We start from the raw sequence: 27,296 nt of genomic DNA, 5'->3' as shown, positions 1-27,296 counted from the left end.
TTAGGATTCAGGAAGCGGACAGGATAAGAACAGTTCTCTGCAAGGGAAGGAAGGAAGGAAGGCAGGAAGGGAGGGAGCAAGGAGGAGGCAGATAAGCTAGATATTCTGTACACTGCACAGAGTTTGGGTGCTGGCAATGTTTAATGAGAACAACCTTCAGAACTTTTTGGCAAAAGTCACTGTAGATAATCGTAAAATTGAATATCTGTCTAAATTAGAAAAGTAATCTAACGTCAAGAACAAGATATACTAAAAATATTGGAACAGTTAAATTAGCATCTAAAATGTTGTGACAAACAGTGTAAGGTCTTAGTAACATATGGAATCTTTGAAAACGAAAAATCCCAAACCAAGCTCATAGATAGAGACAACAGATTGGTGATCGCCAGGGGCAGGGGGCTTCAGGCGGGCAAATGGTTGAAGGGGGAGAAGAGGCACAAATTTCCAGTTATAAAATTAATAAGGGGACAATATAAGTACAGCACAGTTGCTGTTCGGTCACTAAGTTGTATCCAGCTCTTTGAGGCCCCATTAACTGCAACATGGCAGCATGGTGGCTGCATTATTGAATATTTAAAAGTTATTGAGAGTAGATTTTAATATCTCATCATAAGAAAAAAAATATTTTGTAACTATGTTTGGTGACAACCGTTAACTAGACTTACTGTGGTGATCATGTCACAAGGCACGCAAATATCAGATTATTATGTTGGACACCTGAAACCAATGTAATTCAATTATGCTTTCATTGAAGTCCAGGTTCGATGCACGATGCTGGATGCTTGGGGCTGGTGCACTGGGACGGCCCAGAGGGATGGTATGGGGAGGGAGGAGGGAGGAGGGTTTGGGATGGGGAACACATGTATACCTGTGGCAGATTCATTTTGATATTTGGCAAAACTAATACAATTATGTAAAGTTTAAAAATAAAATAAAATTAGAAAAAAAAAGAAAAAAGAAATGACTAGTGTTGATACAATAAAATAAAAGTTATGAATGCATTTCCTGGTTTAAAATATGGGAGCAGGAAATGTATATTTACAATTGAGACTAACTTGCATAAAAGGGAGTTCTGCGAAGTATTTGGTAAAAACTAGCTATCCTGAATTTCATCTAAGATTCAGGTGGTCTCAGAATAATATATGTTGGAATTTAGTAAAATGAACTAGACCTTTAAAATTAGGTATGATCTGATAAATAGTAAAATTATCATTAACACAAGAGAAAATGGTGAATGGGGAAATGATCAGAGATAGGACTGTTGATTAACCATTCCGAGGATCTCTGTGCTAGTTCCGGTACATAAATTATTGAAACAATAGCTCAGAATTCGCTTTGTTTCCTAGGGCTGTACTAAACTTAGACAGGAGAGGAAAAAGGAGAATTTCGGCAGGTAGCACTCTACCTATAGCTTGGAAGGAGATTGGAGAGACCTAGAGTCTATTTTCTCAGAGAAGGCTATGGCACCCCACTACAGTACTCTTGCCTGGAAAATCCCATGGACAGAGGAGCCTGGAAGGCTCCAGTCCACGGGGTCGCTAAGAGTTGGACACGACTGAGCGACTTCACTTTTCACTTTCATTCATTGGAGAAGGAAATGGCAACCCACTCCAGTGTTCTTGCCTGGAGAACCCCAGGGACAGGGAGCCTGGTGGGCTGCTGTCTATGGGGTCGCACAGAGTCAGACACAACTGAAGCGACTTAGCAGCAGCAGCAGAGTCTATTTTCTAGATAGACTGAATGAAAGGGCGTTCATACTGTTACCTCTAAGAGTAATTCCTAGAACCACTACCTGCTCTAAAATTCTGAGTGGAAATAGCTGATGTTATCTTTTTTTTTTTTTTTTTTTTTTTTTAACACTGAGGAAGTGCACTTTCCTAAAATAAATAGCTGGTTGGGGAAAGAACTACTTACTGCCAGTCAGGTGCCTTTTGCATTCCACCTGCTGCCATGTGGACATGCAAGATTTACTCACAGATGCTGAAAATTATTTCTTGAGAACCAGTTTAAAGTTCGGGTATAGCTGGTTTGGAAAAGTCAGTTTGTGGTCAGGTATGTCTCAGGAGGAGGAAATGTTGACCTATTTTACATGTACTCTATTTTGTTTCAGAAGAAGGGTGGAGATGAATTCTACACAACCTGAGAATCAGAGCGGGGGGTGGGGTCCTATTTTGATGTAAAGTCAGACTCTCTCTTATTCCTTCCACCCCTCCTGGCCACACCAGAAGTAAAGTGCTGACAGCCAGCACTGGGATATGGACGCCTAGGCTTTTGATTTAGAGGGACCTCCAGAGGTTCACGACTGAGCGACTTAACTTTCATTTTTCACTTTGATGCATTGGAGAAGGAAATGGCAACCCACTCCAGTGTTCTTGCCTGGAGAATCCCAGGGATGGGGGAGCCTGGTGGGCTGCCGTCTATGGGGTCGCACAGAGTCGGACACGACTGAAGCAACTTAGCAGCAGCAGCAGCAGCCACAGGTTCACAACTCCAAACTAAGTGCTAATGCGGGAATGACCTGGAGTGATTTGCTTAACTGACTAGGGTCTCTGCTTGCATGTCTCTGAATGAAGTTCATAGTCTCAGTCTCTTAGGAATATTGCAAAGATGAAATGAAATAGTGTATGTGAAGGAAAGCTAATGACAAACCTACTTAGTGCATTAAAATGCAGAGACACTACTTTGTCAACTAAGGTCCATACAGTCAAAGCTGTGATTTTTCCAGTAGTCATGTATGGATGAGAGTTGGACCATAAAGAAGGCTGAGTACTGAAGAATTGATGCTTTTGAACTGTGGTGTTGGAGAAGACTCTTGAGAGTCCCTTGGACTTCAAAGAGATCCAACCAGTCAATCCTAAATGAAATCAGTCCTGAATATTCATTGAAAGGACTAGTGAGCTGAAGCTGAAGCTCCAATATTTTGACCATCTGATGCAAAGAACCAACTCATTGGAAAAGACCTTGATGCTGGGAAAGACGGAAGGCAGGAGGAAAAGGGGGAGGCAGAGGATGAGATGGTTTAATAGCATCACCAACTCAATGGGCATGAGTTTGAACAAACTCTGGGAGATAGTGAAGGACAGGGAAGCTCTGAAGGACAGGCGTGCTGCAGTCCATGGGGTCTCAAAGAGTCGAATACAATTTAGCAACTGAACAAATGTGGCACCCTGGGATAAATGACTGACTCAACTGAGGAAATACTTAATAAATGAAATCTTCCATATCTTATTTTCTAACGTGAAAAATATTAATTGCCTGGAGGATTTTTTTTAACAGATTGATGAGTTGCTTTTGGTCTTGTGTGAGGTTTATCATAAGGAGAAACCAATTTTAACACATAGTTTCTTACATACAACTGTTTGTACCACAAACTAATTTATGAAAAGAACAGGGATGTCAACGGGACCTAGAGGACATTTTCATCAGCTTTGTCACTGAAAGTACCAGGGACACCGTCTGTCTCACTCTGCAGGGGCCCAGAGTCAGGCCCCAAAACACCCAGCAAGTGCCAGGGCTGGCTGAAGGGGTTCCGTCAACATTAATCTTTGAATATTACTTACAGAGTTTATGAGGAAGAAAATGTGATTAACCACACAAAAAAGAAAAAAAAAATAACCCCATTTCTCAACTGAAGGGGAAAATTCCTTTGAGCATAAACAGATTGCACTATTTATACATGAAATATTTTCTGCATCTATAAAGTTACCATGCTCAAGGATTCTAATTAATCGTGGTAGTTGCCAGGGAAACCAAACTAACTCAATGATAGGTTTGCAGGAAGGTGCTGTGCATTTGTGACTATGAGGCAGGTACTTCCTCTGCTAAAACTGAGCAGATGCTTAAGGATTTTAAATGTTCTAGAGAACACAGTGTTATCTGGATGGATTTCCTTAAACAACATCTTGATTTCCTTTCTTTATAACAACTTGGTTTGATACATGGACTAACTATAAGTGTGATAGATTAAGAAGCAGTATTTAGGAACACGGTCCTTTGAAAAATCCCATGAACAGAGGAGGCTGGCGGACTCCATGTCTGTGGGATTGCAAAAGAGTCAGCCATGACTTAGTGACTAAAAAAAACAAATGATTGAGTTAGGAGGCTGTGGTTCCCACTGAAAGAGAGTCTTAATTCTATATATGGTTTGTGTTTGGCTACCTTGTTATGAGAACTGAGAGGGAAGCAGCTGGCAGTGAGAACATAATTTTAAAAATCCCATAAAATCAATAAATTTAGCTAAGTGACTGTTAGAGGAAATTGTGGGAAATTGATGGCATTTGGCTAGAGGACAAAGGATTGCCCACATTTTTCCTATTAACAACCTGTTTTCCTATGAAGATACCAAAAAGATGTATATACAAAGAGTTAAAGGCAAATGAAATAAATAGAAGGTGAGGAGGCAAGTTTAACCAGGTTTGAGGAAGTCTCTAACATGCTGTACTCATTAAGTCAAGTTTCTACAATTACTTAAACCTATTGTTTTATTTTTATAACTCAGATGCCTCTTGTATTTTTTCACTGAAGTGGTGCATTATTGAATCTATAGAGTTTAAAAGTCTACAATTATGTAATTATTGTCCAAAAACAGTATAATCTTATTTACCATGTAGACAATAGGTAATGCTTTCCTGATACCCAGCCTGACCGTCCACCCATCCATCCCATCTATACACTTATCAGTTAAAAATTACTTATTGAGTTCCTACTCTGTGCTCAGATCTATCAGTATATAATAATGAATAGAATTTCTACCCTTAGTAAGACAAATCATGAGCTGATAATGATAGAATCAAATGTTTAATAAATTACAACTTTGTGAACTCTTTAAAAGGCTTGCCAGGAGCTCCAAGTTCAATCTATTTTCTATCTTCTTAAAAAAATCCAGCCTTTGGGTAAATTTCCACTTTTATCATTAGTTTCATGATCTATAGTAACAGCCTTTGCTTTAAAGTCCACTTTCTTATACTATTGATCTGCTCTAGTTATTTTTTAGTTACTGTTATAATATCTCTCTCTGTGTGTATATATATATTAAATTTAAGGTATATCCCTGATCAGTAGCATGTGATTAAATGTATTTAAAAAATCTAGCCTGCTAATAGTAGGCTTTAAATTGGAAAGTTTGTTCTATTTAAATTTATTGTAATTACTCATGTATTTGGCTTTAAACCTACTATTTTATGTTTTCTTTTATCTCACCCATTCCTTTCTTCTCTCTCTCCCATCTTTCTTGGATCAATTATTATTCTTATTATTATTTAATTTTTTTATTGGGGGATAGTTATTGTTTAATTTTTCTACTTTATTAGTTTACAAGTTATATATTTTAAAATTTTTCGTCTTCTGTTGTTTTAGAGATGACAAAACAAATTCATGGTTTATTAAATCTGGTATAAACTGGAATATTTAGCAATTCTTGGATGAAGCAGGGACCTAAGAATCCTTACTTCTCTTTGCTCTTCTTGCCTTTTGTGCCATTACGTCATATTTATATTTCACTTACATTCCACCCCAGAAGACTCACTTCAGATAATTAGTATTTATGCATATTTATTCACATATCTATTAACAGTCTTCCAGTCGCTCTTCATGTTTCCAGCAATTTTTCTGTTTTCATCTAGGACTGTTTTCCTCTGACCTGAAGTATTCAATTTAATAGTTACCAGTAAAAAACAGTTGGTTCTCGTTTTTCAAAAACATTTTTTTTTTTTTTTTGGTATTCATTCTTGAAGTATACTTTTCCTGGATATAGGCTTCTATATTGATAGTTGTAATTTCCTCCATCGTTTTAAAAATACTCCTTTCCATTGCCTTACTTCTTTAAAGGCTATATCTTTTTTACTTCGCTGCTTAGAAAAATTTCCCTTGTTTTCTTTTGTCCTCAGGAGGAGTTTAATTATACTGTGGTTGGGTATGGCTTTTTAAAACTAACACACTTGGGGAGAGTAAAGCACTTTTTGCTTCAGTGGTCTGATTTTTTAAAATCAGTTTTGAAAAACTTTTGGTTGATAAATTGCTTTCTCCCTGCTTTCCTCCATGACTACACATATATCATAATTTTTCATTTTGTCCAAAGTGTCTTACTTTCTTTTCTTCTTTTTCCTAGGCGATGTGTTCTCTTCTCTCAAGTTCACTCTTCTGCTGTGTTTAATCTATTTTAAACACATAAGTTCTACATTTTAATTTTTTTCAGATCTAGAATTTCTATGACTCCTTTTATAGATTCCAGTTTTCTGGTGAAATTCTTCTATTATCCTGAAACTATTAATAACAACTACTTTCTATCGCATATGTGATAACTATAATTCCTGGATCACTTAGGAATCTGCTTGTATTGAATATTTTTCGACCTTGTTTTCAGTCATTTGGCATTTACTTTGGGCATATCTAATAATTTTTGACTGAATGCCAGACATCATTATGAAAAACTGTGTAGATGTCTTGAGACTCTGGCTTTGGCCGTCCTTCTCCTGAGAAGAGTTACTTTTGTTTTGGGACAGGTAGTTTGAATTTGGGACTGTGCTTTTTTTGAGTTAAGGTTTTAGAATCCGTGACATTGGGTCTGTTTGGTTGCTCTTGCTCCTAGGATGTAGACTTTCTGGGTCTTAACTAGCAGTCTGTGAGGTTTACCAGGACTCATACAACTGACGTGAAGAGCTGACTCATTGGAAAAGATCCCTGATGCTGGGAAAGATTGAAGGCTGGAGGAGAAGGGGATGACAGAGGGTGAAACGGTTGGATGGCATCACCGACTCAATGGACATGAGTTTGAGCAAGCTCTGGGAGATGGTGAAGGACAGGGAAACCTGGCGTGCTGCAGTTCATGGGGTTGCAAAGAGTTGAATGCAACTGGACAACATACAACTTGGTATACAACCTGTGATGTTTACCAAGACTCATACAACTTGGGCTTCCCAGGTGGCTCAGTGATAAAGAATCCGCCTGCCAGTGCAGGAGCTGCAAGAGACCTGGGTTCAATCCCTGGGTCAAGAAGATCCTCTGGAGTAGGAAATGGCAACCCACTCCTGTATTCTTGCCTGGAAAATTCCCTGGATGGAGGGACCTGGCAGGCTACAAGCCCGTGGGGTCACAAAGAGTCAGATATGACTGAGCACACATGTGCTCATACAACTTGGTGGGCTCTGAAGTATGTTTTTGTTATTCTATTTCCATGAGATTGCCAAAAGTTCTTTTAAGTTTCCTAACATCATAACTGTTGCTATTTGTTGGTATTTCCTTAGCTTCTTTGTCTTTTTGTCCCAGATCCTTAATAAATGCCTGAAGGAAAAAAACTTTTCCTTGGAAACCCATGCCTTCAGGTCCTGGCTGCCATGGTAATGCCATAATACCTTCAAACACAACTTTAAAATTTTTTCCTAGCTTTTCTAGTTTTTATTAGACATGTAGTTGGTTTGCAACAAATGCCTCCACCACCAGAAGGGAGAATGTTTTATCATATTATTTTCCTAACTTGCCACATTTATTTAAGCTTCACTGACAGGTCAGGATCATATGCATCTTTTTTTTTCCCTAATGTTTTCACTTTCAAGAGAAGCCACAGCCTAGTATGTTTTTTGGTTTCATCAAGATTCATTATTCATTAATCTATTGGCAAAAACATTTTTGTCTTTATTCAGCATCTACAAAGGTAACATTTTGATCATCTCCATTGTGAGCTAGGTCCCTGAACTGAAAAATAGTTTTGGTTCTAGCTTTTACATGAACATCTCAAGTGATTTAATGATTATTTTTCTCTTGACGGTTTAAGCTACCTTTGTGCTGGAGCATGTCAATTATATTTCTGCTCTCATATAAGTAAATCATTGAAGACTTACTTCTTGACAAACACTTGAATCTACCTACTTGCAGGACAGTTTTCTATGGTACAGCTGCTTCACCTGAAAAATAAATTATTTGCTCACTAGGGAAAATTTTTTAAAAATGAGTTTTAGTTTAGTTTTACTTCTGCAGAGCTTGACTCTCTGGATCTTCCAGAAGAGTTTCTCTGGTGAATTATTTTAAAGGAAGAGAGATAAAAATGAATCCTAGACACTGCTGGTATGCTGGGAGACAGTGGAGTCCCTACGAGATGCTCCTTATTTCAGGAGCAGTGTCCAGAGAGGAGGCTGTTCTGTGCCATTTGAACAGGCTGGCTTGTCAGCATATCACACAGTGCCACCGATGGCACCAAGGACTGGAAAATGGAACTGCGACTATCAGGCATCGAGCTACGTTTTAACATTTAGTTATAAAGGCCATGTCATGCCCTCAGAGATGAAGCAGGGATATTAGGCCTGACATTTTGAATTTCACATGCAAATTGGAAAATCCAACCTAAACTAAGAAAGGACAATGCGAGTAAATGGACTAAGTTCAGGATTCTGAAATAGCTCCTGGGGTAGGTGAATCAAGTTTCCCAAAGGCTCCTGTTTAACTCTATTGCTGGTGTAATCAAAGAAAAATTTCAAATAATACATTTGAATAATACCCGAAGAGTACTACCTGAGTATCTTATTTCATGGAGATTAGTAATAACATGTATCCAGGTGATACAAGTCAATATTATGCCACAGTAATGCAGTTTGTTTCACAACTAGATTATTACACAGATTTTTAAAAAAACTTAATGGTATTCAAAACCTCCCAATAATGGTACCCATATTGAATAGATTTATATTTTCCAAAGCTCTTAAGTTAGCCTTTCTTCACCATTTTCCAAAGTAGTTAACTGGCTTGCCCCAAAGCAAATTTTGAGGAAGTAATTGGGGCTGGAACCTGTCTGATTTTCGTTTCACTGATTTTGCTCCCACTTCCACACATTGTGTGCCACTGACAAAATAGTTATGATGAGAAACAGAGAAAACATATAGTTCTGTTGAAATAGGAACCTATTCTTTTTTTCTAAATATTTTAAAAATCTAGTTAATACAAGTCCATCAATGATCTTTTTTTTGTACCAAATTTGAATCAACTAATATGTATAAAATTAAGGGATATATAATCAAAAACAGTTTATACTGCTGTAGTCAAGAACACAGCTACCCATGTGTGCCCTGGAAAAAATAGGTGTCCTAATGAAACACATCAGGACCCTTAGTCCTTCCCTGCTGTGTCCTCCACCCTCCTTTTGTCTGTGGAAAAGCTTTAGCCAAAGAATACATTTCATCAGAGAAGTGAAACAAATACAAAAGCAAAGGAAAACTGTCAAACAGGACAAAACAGTACCAGTTTAGTCAGTGAGCAAAGTCAAGGGCCTTGAGCCCTTTCTCAAGGGCTATAGAACATATTCTGAGCCATGTCCTGTGAGCTGTCTTGTAGATACTGAAACCCCTCACCAGGTGGAAGAAGTTAACTATATGATGGCCAGATTGTAACCATGCATGAGTCCATTTTTTTTTCCTTTAATAAGCACAGGTGTGTGTACAGGAGGTAAGAACTGGCTAAGAATGTATAGCTTTCACAGTGGGCCTTAGGCCCTAGAAATGTACTATATTCACAGTATTCAAAAACACACATTTGAAGTTCCATTCCTTAAATGCCTTTTAGCCATTAAAGCCCTTGAATGGATCCTCTGTGCCTCGAATAGAGTCTAACTTCCACAGCATGGTCTACATCTGCCTGAGCCCATCTTCTCCCTTCTTGCAGTTCCTAGATTCTTCATGCCCTCTTCACATCTGGCCCTAAATCTTGAGAACTCTCCTCCTCTTCTGACCTTTGCCTGCCTAATCCCTTTCATTCTTCTGGCTTGTTGTGGTTGCCACTTCCTCTAAGAAACATTTTCTATGTCCCAGATATCAGTGAGATTCACCTCCTAGGTTTTCAAGCACTCAACATTTACTTTATCAAAGGCATCATGATGGGCATTGGAATTGACTATTTGTGGGTCTTTTTTACCCGCTATTCTCTATGTATGCTGTGTGTAGGATCTGTGTCTGTCTTGCTCCTCGTTTTATTTCAGGCATTTAGCACCCTGCCTGGCATATAGCAGACACTCCACATATCTGAAGAATGAATGAATAAAAAATCATTCTGACTCTCTGAGAAAGGCCTTCAATGGGCGAAGACCTTCATAAGGACAAATATCACTCTGATTTAGTGTCTAATACATACCACCATTTTCTGTACATAATCTCTCAGTTAATCTCTTTTTATGGAGAAAAAGTAAGAAAACAGCTAATATCTTGTGATAGATTGTTTTCTTGGCCAAGATTTCCGTGGTCCCTTTTGAGAATATTGCCCTAGTGAACTCACTCAGGGTCACGCAACATGGGAACAGAAATGGCCAGTATGACCTTGGTGCAGTAGCTTCAAAGCAATGCACGGTGGCTTGCCATGTCATTCATCACTGATACGTTTCAAAAAGAAGTTTCTTTTAACTGAAACCTCAGATACTGTGGAACAAACCCCAGCTAACTTGAACAGGGTGAGAAATATAAATGTTTGTTATTTTAAACCACTGACAATAACACACTAAATAGCGTACTGTAGTCTACCCTGACTGCTGGAGATCCATTCAGCTGACTTCCAATGAAGGGGGGTTTAGTGAAAAGAGTCAACAGGGAATTTCAGGCACATCGTAGATTAGAACCAAGAACACTTAGGTTTCATTGGAACAAGACACTAAAATGCCAGAAACTGGAGCTAATTGGTTCATATCTTAGAAGCAGCCTCATATTTCTACTTCCCAAAGCTTACCTACTATTTTTTCTTCCTCCCTCCATAAATTTTATATATGTAGCAGTTATAAATTTGACCCAAATGAAGATGATCCCAGGCCTTTGTTTCTATATGATCTTCCAGCTTGGGACCCACTACCAACTGCCACCTCTCTCTGAGTCTCTTGATCTATGTTATTGAGAGAGAGATTTATGATTTTAGTGAATCTTTTTGAACCAGGTTAAAAGTCAGAAGTTGCTGGCTGGTCAGTATTATTGCTTACCAGTCTAAAGTTTGTCCATCAGTTGTGTGTCTGTGTGAGTGTACTGGGGAGGGTGGTTGTAGTTCAGTAAGAAGCCATGTGCTACAGAACATAGCTATTTGGGACAGCAAAGACTGTGATTGGGTTCTGTGTCTTAAAAAGTATATAGGAAGAAGAGATATCTTAAAATATGTCAATTTGCCATGTCGTTTTTCTGAGGAAAATAGTATTATTTTTATTATTAGTATTATAACATTTCAGATTATAAAACTAAGATCAGGTAGGTAATTTGGCTAAAATTGTACACTAATAAGTAAAGGGCAGAGTAGATTTAAATTTTAAATTTTGCTATGTTTAGCTGACCCCACATTTCATGCTTTGCAATATAGTAAATCACCTCAAAGATTGGAACTGTCTGCATCAGTGAAACAAGAATGAATAACTTTATTGCAAAAATGAAATAAAAATTTAAAGTATAACAAATGGGGTTACTTTTGAAGGGAAGAATGAATAATTGGTATACACCATGGGGGAGAAAATGTTTCACAGTCCCCAAAATGTTTTATTCCCAACCTATTTTCCCAATATTTCATTGTAAAAAGTTTAAATATGCAGAACTTGGAGTAAATAGCCACATATCCACCTAGCTCTTAAAACTGAAATCAACATGTACACACCGCTATATTTAAAATGGGTAACCAACAAGAATCTACTCTATAGCACAAGGAACTCTGCTCAATGTTATGTGGCAGCCTGGATGGGAGGGGAGTTTCGGGAAGAATAGATACATGTATATGTATGGCTGAGTCCCTGTGCTGTCCACCTGAAACTACCACAATGTTCTTAATCAGTTACTCCAATATAAAATAAAAAATGAAAAGTTGTATTTTGCTATATTCTTGCCTTATCACATATTCACATATTTATGCAGCCATCCATCAAGCTATCTTATTTTTGATGCACTTCCAATTGAATCGCTTGGCACCCTATCTTCAAAGACTTCATCAGTTTGTTGGAGTCTGGCAAAAATATTCTTAAAAGCACTCTAAGTCCTTGCTACTCAAAGTATGTCCCATGGCCACTAGTAGCACTGGCACCACCTGAGACCTTGTTAGAAATGCAGACTCTTAGGACCTTCTCTAGATCTGCTGCTGGTGCTGCTAAGTTGCTTCAATTGTGTCCGACTCTGTGCAACCCCATAGACGGCAGCCCACCAGGCTCTCCCCGTCCCTGGAATTCTCCAGGCAAGAACATTGGAGTGGGTTGCCATTTCCTCCTCCAATGCATGAAAGTGAAAAGCGAGAGTGAAGTCGCTCAGTCATGTCCGACTCTTAGCGACCCCATGGACTGCAGCCTACCAGGCTCCTCCGTCTATGGCAGGAGGAGCATTTTCATTTCCTCCGTCCATTTTCCAGGCAAGAGTACTGGAGTCGGATGCCATTGCCTTCTCCGTCTCTAGATCTACTGAATCATAATCTGCGTTTCACTAAGATCCAGGTGATCTGCGTGTGCAGTAAATGTTGAAAGAGACTGATACGGATGACTCCCATGAACAACAAGGGTTGAGAAGTACTAAAAAGTAGTTTCATTACGTGTTTCTTCCACTTAGCACCACGATGGTCTCAATTTGAATCTTGGGGTTTTTAAATCTCTGATGTGGGGAGAACACTTCGCTTCTAGTAGAAGGGTCAGATGAGATCATTAATGGAGCAGAGCCTAGACACAGGGTACCTGTTGTTTCCACAGGAACACACACAGCAGGGGCATCCAATTCGATACCTCCCAATGGTGTTCTATTGTTACTCAGTTTTGTAGATAACAATGGAGAAAATAATCTAGGTAAGATCCAAAGAGAGCAAACAGATAGAACAGGTTTTTGAAGTCAGTTAGATACAAACTTATGAAAGGCCTAGATGGTTTGAAGTAGGGGTCAGGGCTGCAGGGAGAAAAGCAGTTTGGAGGCTCAAAAGAAGTGAGACATGATAAAGAGAAGTGAGAAAGAACAATTTCTTAATCATTTATAGTTGAAGATTTACTGGGATGGGGAAGGACGATATGGTAGGGTCACGGATTCAGAGAGGCCAGGGATTCATTAAAAGGGTAAAAAGAGACTGAGTAGATTGGCAGTGAGTTTACTGAAAATCAGTAGACATTTATTAACGTGTGGCAGTCATGACACTGAACATAATTTCTTTGCTGATAAAAAAAAACAGCATAGAGAAAAAAAATCATACATCCATGAAGAAGGGGCAAAAGTGGCATGCTCCAGTCATGAGAAAAAACAGAAACAGGTCACACAATCCGAGAGCTCAGGACAGAAAGAAGAGCGAGCTACCCTGCAGAGTAATGGAATTCAGGAGCAAAACAAAACAGCCTTCTAAGTATTTCCATGGCAAACTAGGCGTCTCCGGATTACCAGAGAGTACCACCACGTTCAACAGCCCCAAACAAAATCCCTAGAGATCTCTAGTCTTACTACTCAATTCTGTGTTGTGCCAGCATCCTCTATGTCTAAAGAACTCCTATTTCAGCCGCCCTCCAGAAGTGAGCCCGTGTCCTTCCAGTGACTATACTATTACCCAACCTCCAGGTGGAGTCACCGGTTCCCCTTTCTGTGTTCCCCTTTCTGTGTGAGTATGTGTCTGTATGTCTCTTTAAGTTCCCTAAAGTAAACGTGGCTTCCCAGGCAGCTCAGTGGTAAAGAATCTGCCTGCCAAGCAGGAGACGCATGTTTGATCCCTGGGTCAGGAAGATCCCCTGGAGAAGGAAATGACAAGCCACTCTGGTATTCTCGCCTGGAAATTTTCATGGACAGAGGAGCCTGGCATGGGGTTGCAAAGAATCGGACATGACTTTATGACTAAACAACAAAGTAAATGGACAGTGAAGAAAGGAGAAGCATTTCATAGGTTGAAAGCCCCAATACAATAGGACAAAAGGTTAAGACCATTTACAATACACCCTCAACGTCAGGAGTGATGCCAAACTTTGTCTGTTTCCTGTCCATCTTCTTAGGGGTATTGTATATTGGTATGGTTATGATGTCCTAAATGAATTGAGCACTTTCTCAAAAGTGTCACCTGATAAACGCATTCTCTCCACCAGATGTTTCTCTTCTCATCAGCAGTTATGGATGCTATTTTTAGCCAAGGCTGTGAGTTTTATCTTTCCAAGTAGGACTGTTGCTTCAGCTCCTTTTATTTTACTTTGCTTCCATATTGTTTTTTAAAAGGCTCATTTCAAAAAAATTTCTAAAGAAGCTTTCAGCAAATTTCAATGCTTTTTCTTCCTAGTCACCTAAATAGAGCAGGCCAAAGAATGTAGCCTTCAGACATCCTCTTAAAGGTTAGTACTTGATTTGCTGAAAACAATCTCAACTGTAGTGAATTAAAGTAAAATAATCCAAATCATCCAAGGATTGAATATTTTTATTTTAAAAGGGAACAAACAAGTGATCTACCGGCAAAAGTCTGAAATACAGTTTCTGAGGGAGATGAAATTTACCTTCCATAGCAAAGGTGTGCTAACTCCAAAGAATAGTTTTGTTGTATCCCATCCCATAAAATATCGTAAGTGACAGAGGGTGACAGCGGGCATGCGGGACATTTTCCATTTTCCTTTCCAGATTCACTTTCCAACATTTCCCACCTGCTCTGTGCTCGAGCTCTGGCTGTTCGGGGCTGTATGAAGAGCCTTCCTGGTCCATGACCTGCAGTTGGGTTTGGCCAATGAAAGGCATCAGCAGGGTACATGAGGCTATAGGAGGCAGAGTTCTGGGTATTTATCTTCCAGGCTCCTTTCCTACTGGGTCTCCTCTGATTGGCTGCATCCCAAATGAAGTCCACGACTGCTGGGCAGATTTGTCTTTTCAAAAAATGTTTGTTTATATATTTATTGACTGTGCTAGGTCTTCGTTGCTAGCACAAGGGCTTTCTCTAGTTGCGGAGAGTGGGGGCTCCTCTCTAGTTTTGGTGTGTGGGCTTCTTATTGCGGTGGCTTCTCTTATTGTGGAACACAGGCTCGAGGCCACCCAGACTTCAGTAGCTGTGCTGCATGGGCTCAGTGGCCGTGGCGCATGGGCTTAGGTGCCCCACAGCATGCAGGATCTTCCTAGGCCAAGGATTGAAAGAACCCATGTCCTCTGCGTTAGCAGGTAGATTCTTAACTACCAGACCACCAGGGAAGCCCCTCCCCACCCCCAAATTCGTCTTACAAGTTCCCTCTTCTTATTCCTGCACCTGATTCCTGCCCTTGCTCTGTGAGGTGTAGAGATAACACCACCAACCCACAACAACACCCCACTGTCTTTGGCTCTTGGGTATTTCACCATCCTTATTGTTCCCTTCCATTTTGTAAATACCTCCTTCTTCAAACTTCGCTAAATTTCCCCATTTGAATTCTCCACATGCTTCCTGCTGGTGCCCTGACTGATACTAACAAAGTGGACCTTAGTTATATTAATTCATTCATTCATTTACTCATTCATCTAATCCTTTATTGATTTATTTATCCACCACATATGGAGTATCTACTCTGGGCTCTGTGCATTATGCTATTCTGTGCCTTAGGGAAATAAACACTGTGCAAAAAAAAAACCCAGCAGGTAATCTCCACCCTTATGGAGCTTAGGTCTATTCAGGGGAGACAGACACCATCTAAAAGAAGCAACTGAATTAGAACATGTTAGAAAGTGGAAAGTGTTATGAAGATTTATGGAGGGAAAAGAGTAGGAAGCGTGTGTGTGGGAAGAGACAGGGTGTGATTTTAGATAATGTGGTTAGGGAAGGTTTCACTGAGAAGGTGGTATTTGGTTAAAGATTTAGAAGAGGAAAAAGAAAAAAAACAAAGTAGACATTTGAGGGAAGCAGTCTAGGCTGAGGAAATTGCAGTTGCAAAGGCCTGAAGGCAGGGAATTCATGGATGTTTGAAGACAGTGTGGCTGGAATAAAATGAGAGAGCAGGAGCATCCTGGGAGATGAGTTCAGGGAGAGGAGGCCATGTCAGAATGCACAGGGCAGATAAAGCAGTAGAGCAACTGGCCTCCATTGGAGTAAGTCAGGGAGCCTTTGGAAATTACTGAGCAGAAGAATGATATATGAAGCTTGTTTTAAGATTATTCTGGAACTTGTACTGAGAACAGGTGCTAAAGGAGTGAGTGTGCAATCAGGGAAACCAATTAGGATACTGTTGCAATAATTAAATGGAGAGGTTTTGGTAGCTTGGAGCAGGGAGGTAGCAGAGAAGAGAAGAGGTCAGCTTCTGAATACACCCTGAAAAAACAACTGAGATTTACTGATAGATTGGATACTGTGTGTTGTCCAGGCTGATCAATTGTGTCTCCCTGAAACTCATATTTTGAAATCCTAACCCCAAAGTAATTGTGTTGGTAGGTGATTAAGTATGGACGGTGGAGGCTTCATGATGGGGATTAGTGCCCTTATAGAAGATACCCCTGAGAGCTCCCTGACCTCTTCTACCATATGAGGACACAGGCAGAAGATGGACGTCTGTGAATCAGGAAGCATGCTCTCACCAGACACCAAATCTACCACGAACTCAAAATTCTTAGCGATCAGAACTGTGAGAAATAAATTTCTGTTGTTTATAAGCCATTCAATCTATGGTTGTTTCTTACAGAAGCCAGACTGAACTAAGTGTATAAATGAGTGCATTCCATAATAACCCCAGGGGTTTTAGACTAAGAAAACAGGAAGAGAGAGTAGTGGTTAATGGAGACAGGAGAGACTGTAGAAGGGGAAGATTTGGGAATGAAGAACTGGATTTCAAGTTTGGGCCAAGTAAGCTTGAGATGTCTATTAGACATTCATGTGCAAAGTTTGCAAAGGTAATTGGATATATGTCTGGAATCCAGAGGAAATTTCCAGGTAGAAAGTATAGATATGGCTGTCATTCACTTTTATATTGTTTTGGGGACCATACAAGTGAATTTATCAGAGGAATTCTCAATAGAAAAGTCTAGACAAGGAATTTTGGGGTACTCCAACAATAAGATATTATGAAGATGGGGAGGAATTGGTAGTAGAGACTGAGAAAAAGAGTTCAGTGAAGGAAAAGGAAAACTGGATAGTATGACCTCTTAGAAACCAAGAGAATACAGTGTTTCAAGAAAGAGAGTGCTTAACTGTGTCAATTGTTTCTTATATTACAAGACAAACAATGAGAATTGTCTATTGGGTTTAGTAACATGGGAGTTGTTGAAATGAGCTCCAGACTACAATCTGTGAGACTATTGCCAATAGAGATTCTTGCTCTTCTGCTAGTCCTGACAATCTAAAAGACTATACTGTGAACCACCTGTGGGAGGGAACTATACCTGATCTCTAGTAGTTGAGGGCGAACTCTGGCTGATAACAACAAAGCTGAAGCTCTCACTTCTATAGTTTTAAGGAGCTAAATCCTGCCAACAACCTCACTGTAGCCTGGAATTCTTCTGATTCTTCTCTAGTCAAGCCAGGGGTGAAGCTAACCTTTAACAGGAAGGCATGGGTCATGTCTGCAGTCCCAGAATGTTCAGAGAAATCTGGACATTCAAAGTTTTAAAATGCCCATATGTTCCGATTTCATCTCAGAGTCACATTACTTACCAATCAAGGCCTTAACCTTGGCATAATAGACTTGCCAGGTTTCAGAATTAAATCTTATATGATACTCCACTACCAATTAAGTCCTGGACCTGATCTTTAGCTTTCTTTTTTTCTCTTGCTGCAGCAGATGAGCTTTGCATGCTGCCAATGAAGCTTTCACTGTTTGCCTTAAATTGATGATTTATTATCTTTGGCCTTTCATTATCTTTCTACCATACTTAACAACCTCCAGTAACAGCTCTTCAATTCTATATTCTTATAATTAGTATTTCCTATAGCTCTGAATGCTTGAGACACTCTGTCTTTCCGGGTATTCTTTTCCATGGGTATACCCCGTCAAAGGGAGTATAACAATCGCAGCATGCCAACATGCTCAGGACCCGTCATAACTCCATTTCCCACCTGTGGTGCTGTCCTTCATGCCAACTTGGAGACTGATGCTGCAGTTCCAAAAGCTGACTGTAGAATCTGCCCTCTAGCGTCACTTATCATACTATCTGTTACATTTCCTTCTCTGCTAAGCAGACTCTGAGATAAAGATGTGTGCAGGTGTTTTCTGTGATAGCAATGGAGTAAGGGGAGTAGGGCAAAGGGAGAAGTTGAAATGCCAAGCGTTTATAACAGAGCAGAGTCCTTAGCTGATCTCACTGGGGCAACAGAGTTGGGATGGCATTCAGAGATGTCGCTGACTGAGGCAAAAAAAAAAAAAATTCCTGGATCTTTGTACCCCTACACCAATCAGTCATTGGATGTAAAACCCTGGGGAAAAGGTATAATCTTGGTCAAGTCAGCTCTCTCTGGTGGAGGGTAATTCCTGTGAGGAGCAACTCAACTGTGAGCCAAGAACAGCCAGCCACGTTAGCAGTGAGGTGACTAGATGCTTATGCTCTGAAGCAGAGATCTGGACACGGCACTAGAGCGGAAAAAGGTGATGCTGGAGAGAGTGAGGTAGCTCAGAGAGACCATGGAATTCAGACAGGTGATGAGGTATATCAGAGGATCATCGATCCCAATGATGTCTGTGGATTGTTGGAGTCAGCAATCCAGAGGTAACACACTACAATAACAAGAGATGGCATTGGAGTGTGGGATGATTGTAATTGAGGTTTTGAAAAGCTTCATGCTCAGAACCTTACATGACCATTTATTCTAAAGATTGAATCACTCAATCAGAAAGTCTGGTCATATATCAAACTACTTGCCAAATGAAAGCTTACCTATATATACTGGCATACAGTTCTATTAGAATTGTATGCATTTAAACATGCCCACATATACAATCTTAAGAGTGTGGAAGGCTATAATCATCTTTGCTCCAGTGCTGGTGGCAAATTACGTTGAAAAGTTTGGTGGTAACTAGTTTGGCAGTTTTCAAATTATCTCAGTGGAAATAAATGGTGTTTTTGTATCAGAAGCAACTATCACGGTTTTTCCCCAAATCTAGTTCAAAAGTGGATATTAAAACACAAATAACCAAATATTCTTATTTGTCTGTACTACAAAAGCCAATTCTCTTACTTCCTGGTCTCTGAAACTCTTTATCACAATTGAAATGTAGAGGTTCCTTGGAAACCAAGGAAAGGTTTTTGTTTTTTTTTTTAATTGAAGTTTAGCTGATTTGCAATGTTGTATTAATTTCAGGTATACAGCAAAGTGATTCAGATGCACACATATAAATGTATACTTTTTCAGATTTTTTCAGAAATATATATGTGTATAGTATGTATACATACACACACACACATACTTCTTGAGATTCTTTTATAGGTTATCACAAAACATTGAATATAGTTCCTTGTGCTATATAGTAGGTCCTTGTTGGTTATATTTTTTATATATAGTAGTGTGTATAGTTAATCCCAAATTCCTAATTTATCCTCTCCCTTTCTCCTTTGGTAACCATAAGTTTGATTTCTATGTCTGTGGGTCTGTTTCTTTCTTTTTTTTAATATTAAGCTCATTTGTAATATTTTTTTAATTTTTAGATTCTACATGTAAACAGTATCATGTATTTTGTCTTTCTCTGTCTAGCTTACTTTACTTAGTATGATAATCTCTAGATTCACGGCAAGGAAAGCTTTGCACAAGAAATGGAAGTTTGTAGACTTCACATGCCAAAGAAAAGTCTGCAGACTTTTAAACTCCAATTAGAATATGCTTCATTGGGAACTTCAATTTTTCATCCATTTCCAGAAGAAACTCACCATCCTCCACTAAATTTTGAAGGCTGCCGGAAAAATTCAGGATGAAATGGCTACCTGCGTACAGACATGAGGCAATGATGTGAACTTAATCAAAATTAGAGATTGAAAAGGATATTTGAACTATTCCTTCCTGAGGGGTAGATATTTCCTACAGCCCAATAAACCTTTATTTAAAAAATTCTACCTCTGATTCTATAGCTGTACTTATACATGCAGGCATATATTTGTATATGAACAACTCTATTCTGGATAAAATCGGGTAACCAGTGGTCCCCAACCGTTTTGGCACCAGGGACCATTTTTGTGGAAGACAGGTTTTCCATGGATGGGGGGATGATTCAAGAGCATTACATTTATTGGATACTTTATTGCTATTATTATATCAGCACCACCTCAGATCATTAGGCATTAGATCCCAGAGGTCAAGGGGGACCCCTGAGGTACACTCCCACTGCTTGACTTTTTTCAGAGCACCATGAATGCTTTCCCTTAATATTCGTGATTGATTTTTCCATTCGTGTTGAGAAATTATTGTGTATCCTAAAGCCAAGGCCCCAAATGGCATGAACAGGAAGGGCAAATAATCTCACAAACGTGTGTAGAACACTGAGTAGACAAGAGGGATAAAAAGAAAAGAAATTATATAAACACAAAGTCAAGAGTGAGAAACTAGAACAAATTAATGATTTGACATCTATTTTAGCACCTACTTTTCTGAAAACACTGTTCTCATGCCTGTTTTTTTGTTTTTTCATTTTAATCTTAATCTTTCTTTCAGAGTTTTTGAGACTACTTGACAAAAGATGGTTGAGTGGTTTGGATCAGTATGAATATTCAATCAGATCACTTTTGGGCAGCCTTCAGGATTATCTTTGCTCTTTCCCTCCATCACAGATGATAGAATGTTCTAAGGCTATTCAGTAATTTGAATGGAATCTGGCTAAACCAGCATACGAAAGATATTTTTCATGAAAAAAACTGATGTACAATGGACAAAAAGAAACTATAGACCGATCTTGCCCTCATGGAAGAAAGATAAACTTACATACAGTTAGGAAGCTATAAAATCCTAATGAATATTTCCTGTAGCTCCTCCAGAGAGGCCAGAATTGGGAAAAGGGTGAAACTGCATCATTCTAGTTATTGAAAAACTTCAAAGGAAATACATCACATTATTGATACAATACTTGATAATATTAGTGGTGGGTACATGGATTTCCGTGTATATCTTGGAATACATGTATATTATTTCATGTATATTATAATCTTCCTTTCTATATGTTTGAAGTACTTCATAGTAAAATACTGTAGAAGAAACTTAGGAGGAAATTATAATATTAAAGTTGAACTGTATGGAATTTGTTGTCTTCAATTGTGTTTGCCCCAGGAAAATAGCAATTTCCTATGGTTCAAGATAATAGCATAGACACTTGAAATAGCTTCTTCCTAAAACCACTCATGGAATACATTTTTTTTGAAATTTAGTATTTTAGTTAGTGTGGCCCAAAGAAGGAAAACATGCTTACAAGGAATAGTTTAGTTCAGTTCAGTCGCTCAGTCATGTCCAACTCTTTGCGACCCCATGAATCGCAGCACGCCAGGCCCCCCTGTCCATCACCAATGCCGGGAGTTTACCCAAACTCATGTCCACCGAGTCGGTGATGCCATCCAGCCATCTCGTCCTTTGTAGTCCCCTTCTCCTCCTGCCCCCAATCCCTCCCAGCATCAGAGTCTTTTCCAATGAGTCAAATATTCACATGAGGTGGCCAAAGTATTGGAATTTCAGCTTCAGCATCAGTCCTTCCAATGAACACCCAGGACTGATCTCCTTTAGGATGGACTGGTTGGATCTCCTTGCAGTCTAAGGGACTCTCCAGAGTCTTCTCCAACACAACAGTTGAAAAGCATCAATTCTTCGGCGCTCAGCTTTCTTCACAGTCCAACTCTCACATCCATACATAACCACTGGAAAAACCATAGCCTTGACTAGATGGACCTTTGTTGGCAAAGTAATGTCTCTGCTTTTCAATATGCTATCTAGGTTGGTCATAACTTTCCTTCCAAGGAGTAACCGTCTTTTAATTTCATTGGTGCAATCACCATCTGTAGTGATTTTGGAGCCGAAAAAAGTAAAGTCAGCTACTGTTTCCACTGTTTCCCCGTCTATTTCCCATGAAATGATGGGACCAGATGCCATGATCTTAGTTTTCTGAATGTTGAGCTTTAAGCCAACTTTTTCACTCTCCTCTTTCACTTTCCTCAAGAGCTTTTTAGTTCCTCTTCACTTTCTGCCATAAGGGTGGTGTCATCTGCATATCTGAGGTTATTGATACTTCTCTGAGCAATCTTGATTCCAGCTTATGCTTCTTCCAGCCCAGCATTTCTCATGATGTACACTGCATATAAGTTAAATAAGCAGGGTGACAATATACAGCCTTGACGTACTCCTTTTCCTATTTGGAACCAGCCTGTTGTTCCATGTCCAGTTCTAACTGTTGCTTCCTGACCTGCATATAGGTTTCTCAAGAGGCAGGTCGGGTGGTCTGGTATTCCCATCTCTTTCAGAATTTTCCACAGTTAATTGTGATCCACACAAGGTACAGTAATAGATAATTATTTCAGATATAGAGTTTCTCTAGAGTCAATGTTTATTTTGTAACCAGTGATGTTACTAGTGCATCCATATTACAGAAAATCTCATAAAATGTTAATTCTATTCCTGAACATCAATGTAAAATATCAGTGTAAAACAAGAAGGGTGGCTTTAATATGATTGCTTTCTTGGGTGAAATTAGGAATTTTTAGGCTATTCTAAACAGAGCAAATGAAAATTATTTGAAGCGTATGAGACATTGAATACTGGGTTTCTAAATGTCCTAATTTTCTGAACCTGTGACTATGCCACCTTACATAGCAAGAGAAATTGTGCAGATGTGACTAAGTATCTTGAGATGAGGCAATTAGCTGGATTATCTGGATGAGTCCAAGGTAATCACAAGGGTCTTAATAAGAGGGAGGCAGGAGGGTCAGAATCAGAGACACCTTTTGGATGGAAGCAGAGAGAGAAAAGGAGATGTGGTGATGAAAACAGTGGTCAGAGTGATGTGGACCCATGAGATTCTAGGATCTGGAAACGGCAAGGATATAGATTCTCCTCTAGAATCGCCAGAAAGAACACATTCCTGCTGACCCATTTTAGGTTTCTGGCCTCCAAAACTGTAAGAAAATAAGTCTGTATTGTTTTAAACCACTAGACTTGTGACAACGTGTTATAGTGGCAAGAGAGAATTAATGCAAAGCATTTTTTAAAAGGAAGGATTTCTGGGTTTCCCTGGTGGCTCAGTGGTAAAGAATCTGCCTGCCCATGCAGGAGCCACAGGTTTGGTCCCTGGTCCAAGAGGATGCACATGCTGTGCAGCAGTTAAGCCGATGCACCACCACTGCCGAGCCTGTGCTCTAGAGTCGGGGAACCACAACGGCTGAAGACTGCGAGCCCTAGAGCCTGTGCCTCGCAACAAGAGAAGCCACCGCAGGGAGAAGCCCGTGCGCCACAGCCAGAGAGTGATCCCCCAACTACAGAAAAGCCCATGTAGCAGTGAAGACCCAACATGCCAGAAACAAATAAGATTATTTTTAAAAAGGAAGAAAGATAAACTTACATACAGTTAGGAAGTTTACCTTTTTAGTTCTCATGCACTCAGTGCCATATGCACATATTAAAAGTATTTCTGTTAAATTCATTTCTGGAAGTTTAGGTTTAAAGTTATCACAAAGGCCTTTTGAATTAACAAAACTTTCAGTGCTTGTAGCAACCCACTCCAATATTCTTGCCTGGAAAAAATCCCATGGACAGAGGAAGTGGCAGGCATGGGGTTCCAAAGAGTTGGACACAACTGAGTGCTTTTTTTTTTTTTTTTCAGTGCTTGAATTGAATTTCTTCATCCTTATATACAGCTCAGGATAGCAAATCCAAATATTTGGGTGAGTTTGTTCAGATGTATGAAAAATACTTTTCTCTCTATGGGTTTCTCCCATTGATCTTACTTTTACCTTTTGAGTCTACACTAAATAAGGCCAATACCTCTCTTCCAGTGTATTTCACTAAAATGTTGGAAGATAACTATTGGGCCCTTCTTCTCTGTAACGTCACAAAAATACTTCGATTTACTGGTCAAGAATCATTTCCCCCAGTGTTATTTAGATATTGGATTTCATCATATTCAAGAATTTCTCAGTTTCTGGAAACAAATCATGATTGTTCCAAGCTTGTCTTGGGTTGCTTTACTCCCTTGTACCACAGATTATTCGTAGGTAGTTATCTAGGCCTGTTCTAACAATGGCACAATACAGGGTATTCTGTTATTTTTCTCAGTTAAAAAAAAATAAAAGCAAAAGAAGAGAAAGTCACCTTTTTGATTTGGACATCAGGTTGGAAAGAGATAGCAGCCATCTTGCAACCTTGAGGGGCCAAACCACAGAATAAAAGGGAGAAAGTTGAGGATAATGGAGCAGAATGATAGAATGAATTTAGGCTTTTGATCATTTAAGAACTGAACTGATACTTGAAGCACCAACTTCTGGACTTCTTGGTTTAGGAGATAATAAAACATCATTGTTTTAGTCAGCCTGGTCTGCTGTAAATAAAAGTACCACAGACAGGGTGGCTCAACTGTAAAAACTCATCGTCACATAGTTCTGGAGGCTGGACTGGGGGCCCAGCAAGGTTTGGCTCCGGTGAGGTTCCTCTTCCTAGTTTGCAGATGACACCTCTCACTGTGTCTGTAACGTGGTGAAGAGAGAGCAAGTGAGCTCTGGTCTCTTTCTTTTCTTACAAGGACACCAATTCCATCATGAAGCCGCCATCTTTATGACCTCATCCAAATCTGATTACTTCCCAAAGGCCCAACCCCAAGGACCATCACACTCAGGAAAGGTGGGGGGTGGGGGTGGTTAGGACTCCAACATATGAATTTGGGGGATACAAATATTCAGTCTGTGACAGTTCTTATTCTTTTACTTTCAGGCAGAAGAACCCTAACTCTGACATTTCTACTCCAGTTCCTTCAATACTCTCTATTTGAATTGGGTGCAAAATTTCCATAGCCTTGGTTAGTGTACACTGTTTCTCTTGCATGTATCTATATCTCTTTTCACGAGTGAGGGAATGGGCAGAGGCCTTGGTCCAGGTTTAGCTGACAAGACAGAAAGTGAGATTATGTTATCAGTAATTTTAGATTTTATGGTTTTATTACGGCTTTCCAGTGGCACTGGTGGTAAAGAATCCACCTGCCGATGCAGGAGACATAGGAGTCTCAGGTTTGATCCCTGCGTTGGGAAGACCCCCTGGAGGAGGAAATGGCAACCCACTCCAGTATTCTTGCCTGGAGAATTCCATGGACAGAGGAACCCAGTGGGCAGCAGTCTCTGGGACCGCAGAGAGTCGGTCAAGACTGAGTGACTGAGCATGCTCACATAGTTCTATTAGAGTATGATTTCACAAGTTCTTCAGAAACCTCGGCCTTTTGTTGACTCCAAATGAGTTCACCAGTGATTCTCTAGCGTTTGCTAATCTGTGTCTCATCTGTGATTAATTATGCAGTTTACTTTAGGGACCCAAGTAGGTGATCTTAGTCCTATTGATTTTAGGCCTTTTGGGTCTTTTGGAGATTTCTTATTTTCTATTGGGTTATAGTATTCTTGAATTTTTATTTAAATTATTCCAAATTTACGAACTCCTAGCCAGTCTCAGATGATCCACAGATGTGTTGAATGTTGTTGTTGTTGTTTAATCAACTCATTGTAGAAGACAGAGGGTTGTGCGATTCCATGTGAATTTCCCTGAAGTCCATAAAGGCTCAGCCATCTGATTGTTTACAAATGTCCATAGCTGCTCAAGAATCCCTTTTAGACTGTGATTCCCTTTAAAACAGGGACGAGGACTTATTCATCTTTTCCAGGTACTGGGGACACAGAGCATCTGGTTCTCAGTAGGAATCCACAGGATGTTTAATGAACTGGTCCTCCGCTCTTGCCTGCCTATTAGCAGAGCCTGCGAAGACTTTATAATATACCAGTGCCTCACCTTACTCCAACAGAATCAGATAGTTTAAGTGTTAGGCCTAGGTACTGATAATTTCAAAAAGCTCCTCAGGTAATTACAATGTATTCTTATTGTTCCAAACCACTGACATATTGAATCATTATTCTGTGACTCAGACTCAAATTCTTTTATTATGTCTGTAAATTTATCATATGCTAAGTATACTTTTTGTAATTTTTTTTTCTCCATCACATTTTGTTTTGATTTATAATGCATGTAACTATCTGCCTGTCTTCTTAGATGGTAAATTACTTAGGATCTCAGACCCTAGTTTGCTTTCTGTTACAAAGAGTACAGTATCTTTCACATAGTAGCTATTCAATAGAGGCTTAAATAGATGTTTACGAACAAATATTGGAAGTGATTTGCCGGTTCTTGGAAGAGGTCGCTGAATGCTGTACTGGTTTTATTTTGTTTTCAGTGACAATACGCTCCTTTTGGAATGTATTTCCTTGCTGGTTTTTTAGATGGCCTTCTATTAGAGGTTTTTGTTTTGTTTTTGGCATGTTTGTTAGCTTGTGTCCCCAGGCTCTTGCTAAAATAATGGGGAGAGAGCAGAAACCAGCGAGTATTTGGCAGAGGTATTTTGAAGATAGAAAATTTCACCATGCATTTGTCATATGCATGTTTGGTGTTTATGTAGTGGATTTTTGATATAAGGACCAAAATTATGTACTTGCTGTGAAACCTTCTTGGCCATGGAAATTGTGAATATCAGGGTATTTGAAGGCATACAGGAAAGTAAGAAATGCTACAGGAATGTATCAGAATGCTACAGTGACTTAGAATTGGGCAAATCCAGAGTGAAATTTTTTTAGTAATTGAGTCATACATACTTGATACCCTCTTTGCTTTCTCTATTTTGTTTTTACTGACTCAAGCATCTGATTATTATGCTTAGATGCTCTTGGATAAACTGACCACGAAATAGGGAGTAAGAAAACTCTACATATTAGTATTTCTGACAATCAGTTGAAAATTACCCTCATGTAGGAACCAAATAAGTTTTATATATAAAGGGCTTGCTTTGCATCTATTGAAGAAAGTGATGTCATCAAGCTTGATTTCCTGGATTCATGCACTGAGAGATTTTTTATTTTACCTTAAAAGACCAGAATAATAATGTTGAAATCTCTCTTATCCTAATTTTCCTGATTAAAATGAAGGAATTCAACTAGGTGAGTGACTTTCCAAGGTCATATACCTCCTTAAAAGCACTGTTAGAGTTGAATCTGGGTTTTTATACTTTCTTTCCATCCACATGATTTGGTGGCTTTAGAAAAGAGAACAGACATTAAAAGGACATATATAATGCTCTGTTAGTTTATGGAATCCTCTTACAATGCTGTATTGAATATCTATCTTTTCCTACTTTCCCAGATTTGACATTTGATTAACTTTTGAAATTATTGAAAATATCCTTATCCCCAGCATGAAAAATTATATCATACAATCACTCACATGGACAA

Source organism: Bos mutus, chromosome 27, assembly GCF_027580195.1.
Source record: "Bos mutus isolate GX-2022 chromosome 27, NWIPB_WYAK_1.1, whole genome shotgun sequence".
NCBI lineage: Eukaryota > Metazoa > Chordata > Mammalia > Artiodactyla > Bovidae > Bos > Bos mutus.
The sequence above is the reverse complement of the archived record's forward strand: the minus strand, read 5'-3'. Positions refer to the sequence as shown.